This window comes from Saimiri boliviensis, chromosome 5, assembly GCF_048565385.1.
Source record: "Saimiri boliviensis isolate mSaiBol1 chromosome 5, mSaiBol1.pri, whole genome shotgun sequence".
Lineage (NCBI taxonomy): Eukaryota > Metazoa > Chordata > Mammalia > Primates > Cebidae > Saimiri > Saimiri boliviensis.
Window position 1 is genome coordinate 62997388 of NC_133453.1, and position 9270 is coordinate 63006657.

At 39.6% G+C, this 9270-nt stretch overlaps 1 long non-coding RNA gene across 4 annotated transcripts; it reads left to right on the forward strand.

Moving 5' to 3' along the window:
• The first annotated feature begins 4347 nt into the window (after positions 1–4347).
• On the forward strand, positions 4348–8901 carry LOC141584458 (uncharacterized). Of its 4 annotated transcripts, none has more exons than XR_012517509.1 (3): positions 4348–4499; positions 7107–7209; positions 7360–8901. It is a non-coding gene; the product is annotated as an uncharacterized LOC141584458 (long non-coding RNA). The 4 variants fall into 4 exon arrangements; XR_012517511.1 differs by lacking the exon at positions 7107–7209 and adding an exon at positions 5087–5169 and having other exon boundaries at positions 4348–4475; XR_012517510.1 differs by lacking the exon at positions 7107–7209 and adding an exon at positions 5414–5750 and having other exon boundaries at positions 4348–4475.
• The last annotated feature ends 369 nt before the right edge of the window (positions 8902–9270 follow it).

Genomic DNA, 9270 nt, shown 5'->3' on the forward strand with positions numbered 1-9270 from the left:
AATTATAAATAGCACTTTAGCAATCTCTTGATGTTAATGCCAGAAAACTTGGGAAACAATATGTTTACATGAGCATTTTAGATGCTGCTCAAAGAACTGCAGCCCAAGGAGGAAAATTCCAGAATCCTGCGCTTTACTCCTTTTGCCCTTTAGCATAATAGTGTATCCTTGCAATCTTGATTTGTAAAAAATATTTTTTTTTCTAATCAATCATCTTATAATTCACATCAGATTCTCTTATGTCACTTGAGACATAGATGCTATCCTACCCAACAGGCTTTGCTCTGCTTATGGCTTTATTTTTTTATTTTTATTTTTATTTTATTTTTTGTCATTTTAAGCTAGGTCCTCTTAAAAAAATCTTCCTACAAGAGTAAATAAAGAGCATGTTCTTTGTGTCTTGGTAAAATGCTTCTAAGCACATAATGATTGTTTTGACTCACATCCTTTTTTGACCCTAAATTGATATTTGAATAAAGAGTGGGGAGAAGGTTAGATTAAGGTGTCATGAGATATGCATATACCTCACAGAGAAATTCTAACTTGAGGTTGGCATAATGGCTGTGCCTTGACAGAAAAGCACCCATCTTCAAAGTTTTCTACTTCAAAACACAATACAAATAAAATGCAACTACTTAAGGAGACCAGGTAAGTGAGTTACCATTTGTGAGCAATATTTGCAAAATTATAGGATTCAAGGACTACCTTCTATGGAAAAGCTCCTAATCATTTAAATCACCATCCTAGTGTTATTACCTGAATCACCTCCAGGAGTCAGATGCACACCTGTGATCTGCTGGTAATTCATCAAAGGAAGCAGCATTCCCCACTTCCTGCTTGCTGATTTTAAGTAGTTCTGGTATAGTAAGCCATGCACAAAACTTTGAATATGCAAAGAAGATATGGTGATAAGTTAAGGTTACTGCTCTGCACCTAACACTCAGCCCACAAGGCTAATAGCAGGAAGTGCATGGTGGTTTAGCACCTCAATATGGTGCACTTAAAAGATGCAAGGCTAGCCTGGGAGACAATAGATACTAGAAGTACTTGGAAGGCAATTCAGCAATTCAGTTTAAAAATGAGAGTAAATGATGCATGTTGGGAAGAGCAAAAAATTGTAGCTGTCTTGTTTAAACTAAGTGTTTAAGCCACGACATGGCCATTGGAATAATAATCTCCTGGAAAGCAATATTTAAATGTATCCATCATCATTTAGGTTTTAGACACACAGTTAAATATTATTGATCATTTGCAATTGTGTGCATCCATGTGTACATATATTAAACTGAAAAGTAACAGTAGCATGTAAAGTGTAGAAGATGAAGTGTAAAAACAGTACTTGAGTTTCTAATTACCAGTTTTTAATTAAGAAAGCCACAAGCAAATTATAAACATCCAGTTTATAGCATTGCAATCTTAGAGGCTTACACTCATGAATATGGTAATTTTTTATTTTATGCCCTCTTGAGATGTCTTGTTAAAAACATTTTATTGGGGATCCTAAAATTCAGTAAATTTGAAGCCCTTGGCACCTTGTAGATAGTTAAAGTTCTTCAAAAAAATGTGAGCAATAAATATTTGGCAAATATAAAGAATATGCACATTTCCCCAAGTGGGTGATTTTTTTTTTTTTTTTTTTCCGTTCTTATATTCAAGTGATGACACCGCAGTTCGGAACATGAATGCATATTGATGTTTTCTTCCAGAAACCGCAGGGGTTGCTGGGAGAATACTGTTCCCAAAGAGTTATTTTTATGCGGGCACCTGGAAGTGGTGGCATACTTGCTCTGGCTTGCAGAGCTGTTTAGGACAATCAGGTGTACATATGAGAAAGTGGTCTTTATTTAGAGCAATTAAAATTCTAACATTCTCCTCTCTTGACATGCAATTACTAGGGCTCTGCTGTTTCCACTAATTGCTCTTGCTGGGGACATTGGTGAGAAGCCAGTGATTTTGATGGGTAGCGGATTATCATTTTTACTTTGCTACCTGAGAAAAAAATCATTTGCAAAATCCCATGTGTAATTAGCAAGACTCATGATTAATTGTCCTGCAAAATTAGCTTCACTGTTGCTTTTATTTTACTGCTTCAAATATTAATTAATGTTAACTCCTTTCCTTCAGTTCCAGCTTTTGAATATTCAACATGGCTTTGAAAAATTATCAGGGTTTCTACTTGCATTAGCATGCTAGAGCTTTGATTTCAGAAATAAGTATTCTGATTTAAAAGATCACACTTGGGTCATAAATAATTTTTATAGGAGGACAAACAAAGCATCAGAGCATCATGGGAAGGCATTCATGCACTAACTGAAAGTAAATTGTTTCAATAATGATTCATTCCCACATGCTTTCGGGGGGGAAACATCAGCAAATATGCACACCACTGCATTGTGTAGGGGTAAAAACTATTCCCCAGTGACAGGCAATCTACGCAGGCATTTTTCTACCTGTAAATTTGTGGTAGGTGAGGCCCAGAGCCTTGGCAAGAAATCATAGACTCTCTAGTTTAGCAGAATCACAAAGGTCATCCTGTTCAAATATTCAGTGTCCTGGTAAGCTCTAGGATCACTGTGAATTTTATGAATCTTACAGATTCTGTAAGTCCCACTCCAGACCTAATGAATCTTACTATATGGCATTGGACCTGACAAAACGCATTTTTTTTTTCAAAGTTCCCCAGGAGATCGTGGTGAATGTCTACATTTGGAAAGCACTGATCTAGTTGAACAACCTAGATATCTGAATTCCCTCTATCATATCTGGGCCAAGTGGTGCTTGAACACTTCCAGTTTTGGAGAACTTATTTTGTTACCCTTGAAAATAGCTTTCACCTGCATTTTGTCTTGAATGTTTATTCATTCTATTATGATAATGGCAGGAGGTTAACTTAGTGGTGCAAAACTGTAAATGCCTACTGCCCATGTTGTAAGAGCAGTTCTCCATCAAATGCATGGTAATTTGACTGATGGTATATCTACCACATGGACAGGGTCAGAGTTACACATATCTAGACTCCTGGGAAAGAAACAGGTGCTTGTCCTTTCCTACTCAAAATCTCACTGCTGTGTATCCCCTGCTGCAGATGGGGTGCTATGGTTCAGAGGACCCTGGCATTTGACAGCCAATATGGGTGTGAGCCCAAGCTGCACTCTCCCATCTCCAGCCTGCTCTGGCTGTTCAGTGGCCCAACTCTGGAGCATGGCTTTTGCAGATTCGCTGGGGAAAGTTCAGCTTGGTATCCCCTAATTATGAGATTTTGTCTTTCCTGAGATCTCCTTTGGCATAAGAGTCTCTTCCCAAAAGGCTAGGGTCAAGGAGCCACATGGGATAAACTCTGCTTTGTATCTTCCGTCACTGGCTTCCTTGCAGGTGTCAGCATTAAAGATCTGCTGCTCCTCCTGGCATGGAGCAGTGTTTGCCCTGGACATAGGATCCAGGTCAGAACATTCCTAGCAGGCAGCAGAGAAGGGGCAACCTTGAGGACAGGAATGGGCTGTTCAGATTGTTGTTCTCATAGAGCTTCCCTGGCAAGCTGATGCTCAGACAGCTTAGCAAGGATCCTGTAGAAATTGTTATTTCCATCTGCTATATGACCCTGTAGAAGTTACTTAACCTCTCAATGTTCAGCCTCTTCATCTGGCGATAAGAACAGCATCTTAAGAACCCTCATAGGGTTCCAAGGAGGCTTTAATTAGTTAAGACCTATTGTTTATTTACAGGGAAGCCTATGCAAATACTTGCTGAACAAATGAAGTGAAATGCTACCATGGCACCTGTTTAATGGATACATACATTCCGGATCCCCAAATACTATTTCCTCATGAATTTCAGGAATGCAACTTATAAAGAAATTGTTAACCAGATGCAGGACCTGACAAAATCCAGTCCTCGCTATATTCTAAGGTGTCAGAAGTTCACATTTAGATTCATTATTTAACGTGGTAAATTTATAGATTGGCATTGTGTCTGGGTTCAGAAAACTACACATTCCTTTTTACCCAAAATAGTTCAAAAGCCATCTTTGCCCTTCTAAAGTTGCCCTTATAAAGTGAAGGTGGTATCTCTGTGTTTGTCCTGAGAACCATATTGTCACTGTTAATAAGGTTCTTATTTCCTGCACACTCACTCCATGTCACAGTAACTAATTGTCCCTTGACTGGGAAGCTGAATGAAAGCAAGACTTGTCAGAATCTCTCATGGCTGTGTTCCCAGCATCTCCATGTTAGAGTCAGGACAGGTTTGTTGAATGGCTAACAGAGCGTGGAGGTGAGGCACGGCAAGGGCCTGAGAGAGTAATGCCTGCTGATAGACGATAGTGAGGTTGCTTAGGAAATTACCTACCACAATGGCAGGAGACACCATGAGATGTTTACTGCTGTAGAAACTTCCTCATTAGAAATTGCCCACTTATACAAAGACTGGCTACTGTTTTTCTGTGAGTATCATTAGCCAGTGTCTCAAAGTGGTAAAGAGTAAGTACGTAGCATCATTCAAAAGTAACTCAGAATTTCCAAGAAGTGGCTTTTGTATATAATGCTTCAAAGAAATGGATTTGGCCCAGTGAGGGGTGGGGGGAGTGCCTGTGCAGGCGAGATCTGAAGGGGCAGCACATCCGTAGTTAACGTGCATGTGGCCCTGCAGCTGCTTCGACTTACCAGGCCTGGTCTCTCTGTAATTGCAATAAGACATAAAACAGAGGTCCTGACTATCTGGGGTCATTAAAGGAGCCCATGCCCCCCACCTTCCTACCTCACAGGGATAGTTTGGGTGCTGTGGTTGAGTTGCAGCTGGATTAACTGCCTCTTGCCTATCAACATACCTCTCCTCCCACCCAGATTTCAACCAAACAGGCTTCTGGGGTGTCCTGTCCTATGGATGCAACCTGTGAAAGGCTAGGCAGGGAGTCAGGAAAGGTGGGAGTCACCATGGTAGGGCTAGGAAGCTTTGGTCCCCAAAGTGGGTTTGCACCCATCCTCTCATAGTACTCATTAGGATTTTATTGGAAACATTTGTCTCTATAAGAAAACGGAGGCATGATAAACTTCTGGTTATGGCGGTAGAAGTGATCTTCCTCCATATCAAGGTCATACCTAGGCATCTCTTCCAGTCCTAGAAGGCGGAGTTGAGGTTGACATTTGACCAACACAGTCTTAATTTAAAAGCACAGTGAGAAATACCTTCTGAGAAATGTCCTCTAGAGTTGAGCTTATTTTTTTTTAATTTAGTTTAACTTTTGTTTGCTTTTGTATTATTGATAAAGCTGGTGGAGCCACTGGGTGTTGGCAAATATTTGAAATGTCAGAATATAGGAGACAGGGGTTCAAGAAAAATGTGGTAGCTCATATTTCTGCCTAGTTATCTTTGGAAGATGAATTGAATCTGCCATAATATGATTGGATATTTATTGTAGGTGATAAAAAAAGGAAAGGGAGTATCTTCTGATTGCTTTTATTCCATGGGTTTTTCAACTCTAAGAAACTTGAGGCTAATGGTTTACAAAGAACTGAAAAAACTGAACGAGTCCAAAGCTTACTTTAACCCTTCTATAGATTTTCATACCTTCTTAAAGCCAACTTGGGGCTTAGAAATATTTATTATTGGTATTTCTAATGAAGAATGTCCTTTATACACACCTGTCACCAACAGTAACCTCATGATTTAGAAGCATAAGCTTCTTTCCCTACAAACTTAGCTTGGGGTCAAGGTTACCTCTGGTCCAGAATATCTGGCATATGACATATTTGCAGGTAAGCTGTTTAGTATTAAAATGGCTTTGACAGCATATTTACTGTTAGGTTAAAGGACTATAGACCAGTTGTTAATATGAGAAATATAGCCAGGAGATGACTCTAACACAACGCTAACAGGAAGGTAAGTCCTGTAGAAACACTACATAAATAGTGCTCCTCTTGTATTCTGTTAATTCTTAGAATAACCTCGCCGCAACATTTCATCATGGCATTCGCATCTATATACCCTACTGAAGTCTTACGTTGTTTCTTCAGGCGCAGAAATACGTTCTTCTTGCCTGTGGCTGCCAAAGTAAAGAGAAATCAATGGGAGACAGCAAAAGTGCTGAAGTCATGCCAATAAGGGAAGTGCTTGTTAATTTAAATTTTGCACTTGACATTGGTAAGGACTAATAGCAGAAAAATAATGTCTTAGGCTGACTTCTAAAGTCATTTTGGTCATCACTTATCTTGTATTTCTTTGTGACTGCAAAAATAGTGTTATAAATAAGAAATTATCTAATTGTGATAGGTCATTAAAATAAGGGAGAAAAATAGAAGTTTTGCATGTCTGGGTGTGAGTAAGTACTTGGAAAACTGTTGTACAAAAAGGATCTTATCATGTTATACTTGGATTGAGTGCCCCATGTGAGTGCATGTATGCATGTGCATGTATTTCAGAAACTTCAAAAAGCACCTCCTGCTGCTTTCAAAACCAGGCAAATATGTTTGAGGCCTGTTGGTAATTTAAAATGGGAAGATATACACAGAGCTGAAGGTGGCTACACAGGAAATTAGAAAAGGCTTGACTCCACAGAGCAAAATGAAAGTGCCATTGTAGCACTAAATAATTGGAGGGGTGGGTCTGTGTTGCTGATGCTAAGCAGGTGTCCATAAATCAGAATAAATGTTTGTAATTAATTGTTATTACTGTTAATAAGAAAGGGGTTTAAATAAGCTAACTTGCTTTTCTCTCCGTTAAATCTGTTAGAGTTTGGGGCTAATCATTTCAGTCCTAAATGGATCAAGAAGCTACAGTGTTCTTGAGGTTTCATTGAATATTGTAACCTGGAATCTGTTATTCTGTCTTCTTCCTCAGTGAAACTCCTAGTATTAGACAAAAGTTGGATTCTCTGTCTGAGCTGTAGAGTCCCACATGCTGTTGGAACACCCGCTTCAAAGGGAATGTTTTTTAAACAAAGGAAATGCTCAGTTAGTCAATCCTAGGGTGAAAGTTTTAGATGGTGTTGTTAGGCCACATCAACCTGTTCTCCTATGGGTCCTTCTGGCCTGGCACCTGACTCAAGGAGGTCAATTTTGTTGGGTGAGCCCAGAACATCTGCTCTCTCTCTCTTTTTTTTTCCACTTTCAAAGACAGCTGGTAAAGAGTAACAAAATTCTCCAGATTCATTTCTCAGATTTGTGGGAAGTCCTGAGTCAGGCACTTTGCATCCCCCACACCCTCCCAAGCCTGATGGTGAGGATTGTTATTATTTAATCCATGTACATTTCTGTAAAGGAACAATCCTGGAGAGAAAGATAGGTTACGAAATAGTCCGATGCTGGGAAAAGATACTGTATAAAAGAAATAGCTTAGTGTCTGAAATTTGCTCTGTGTTCATTCTAGGACTGTGACCTGGAACAAGGAGAGACAGAGGGAAGGAGGAGTCTGGAGCCATGTTGGGGATAAAATTGAGATATGAACTATATGGTGAGGTCGTTTTTATAAAAGGACATAAAAGAGGATGCTAAAGCTAATTGCCACAACTGGAACTCAAAGACCTAGCAAATGCAAGGTGGTATTTATTCTAAACTCAGCAAAGTAGTAGAAAAATAGTTTTGAGAACAGTTGTGAGGAGACTAGGGTTATAGTGAGAAAATAGTTCATGGCTAGTCTGGACTTGGGACTTTAGGTTTGGCCTGGTGAATTGAAGGGAAGCAGCTGATTTCTGATTGCATTGTACCCTGGCATTTGATACTCTCCCATGTGCTGTGGTCATCAGTAATCTGAAGGAGATACTATAGACACAAACACACCATTAGATGGGTGCTCAACTAGCCAACAGGATGTGGCCACAGAGTGGTTACCCCAAGACCAGGTTAGCATGACCCAAAAGGCAGAAGAGGGCAAAGTTTATGAGTGTTGGCCTGAGCTCACTCCTGCTTGCACATTTCCAGAATAATGTTAATGATGGAAGACAGAGATAGGAGAGGAAACTCATTAAACTTGCCAAATATGAGGCGTAGCTGGGTTGGCTCTATGCAAGCACAGCAGAAAAGCATTTAGAAGTCATAATACACTTAAAGTAAGAGTTATCAGCATAGCAGTGACATGAAGAGAGCATGTGTTTTGTTAAAACATTTTAAGCACTTCTTCTATAAAAGATAGTAAGATACAAGTTGATTGCTTGATCAGCAGTGCTAATTGCCTTTGAAGCACATGCTTGAGGGTTCCCAGGAGAGAGACCCCGTTTCTCCACCCCAACCCAAATTCACTAAGTTTATGTCAGAATGTTCAGAAGCCCCCTTTACAGATTCCTCTGATTGCTTTGTTAGACATGGGCCACCTCCCCAAGCCTGGGCTAAGATGAGAGTCTACACCTTGGCTTAGTTCTGCTATGAAAGACTTTCCTGCAGTAAAAGTTGCCTTTCTGAAACATTCGGAAGAGTGAAATGCCACATCTCCAATTTCCAGCAATATATTTTTCTGCCGTCATTTGGCCTGGAAGCTTAAGCGAGAAGACCACTTGGAGCCAGACTTCAGAGTGATCTGTCTCTAAGGAATGACTTTCATATTGCACTGTTCAGTTTTGCAATTCTTCCTAAGCTACTCTAAATTCTCGGCATAAATCTGCAGAAAGACTTCACCCTCTACATCAAACCCTTATAAGGATCCGTTCCTGCTCTCATTTTAGAATCTCCTTTCTAATAGCCAAAGGCAGACAAAGGTGAACCAAGAAATCCAGACACTGCATCAATGGGTTAAATCATATGTCAAAGGTGCAACCATAATGTATTACAAGCTTCTCATCACATAATACATCACTCAAGAAAAAATATTTGGGGCAGCTTTTCTAATTCATCTTCCTGGTGTTAAAGGATCACATCTCTGGTGTTCGTGTCTTTCTGTTTCAATTAAAGCAATCATGCCTGCTCTTTTAGAAAACTATTAAGGTTTATTACCTCTTTGTTTCACTGCTAATATTCAGTTTCTCCTCGTGGTCTCCCCTTCCAAACACATACTTCTTTTCCTTTCTATCTGGTTTTGCTCCTCAGCACAATATACAGCTTTGATTATTGTTTGGTAAAATGGCCACTGTAAAGCTGTACCATGTTTAACAAATATCAACAGGTGTTTATGGCTTCCTGTGTACGTGATTCATTGAGTGGGTGAATGTGGGCAGAGAAAGATGAGGTGGCTCATGTTCCCAATAGGGAGAGAGGATGCCAATACTCAAAACAGCTAGAAAACAATTCACCATCAGTATTGAGACAGGCATTTTATTACTGTATACGTAAGTAATTAAGAAATTTAAAA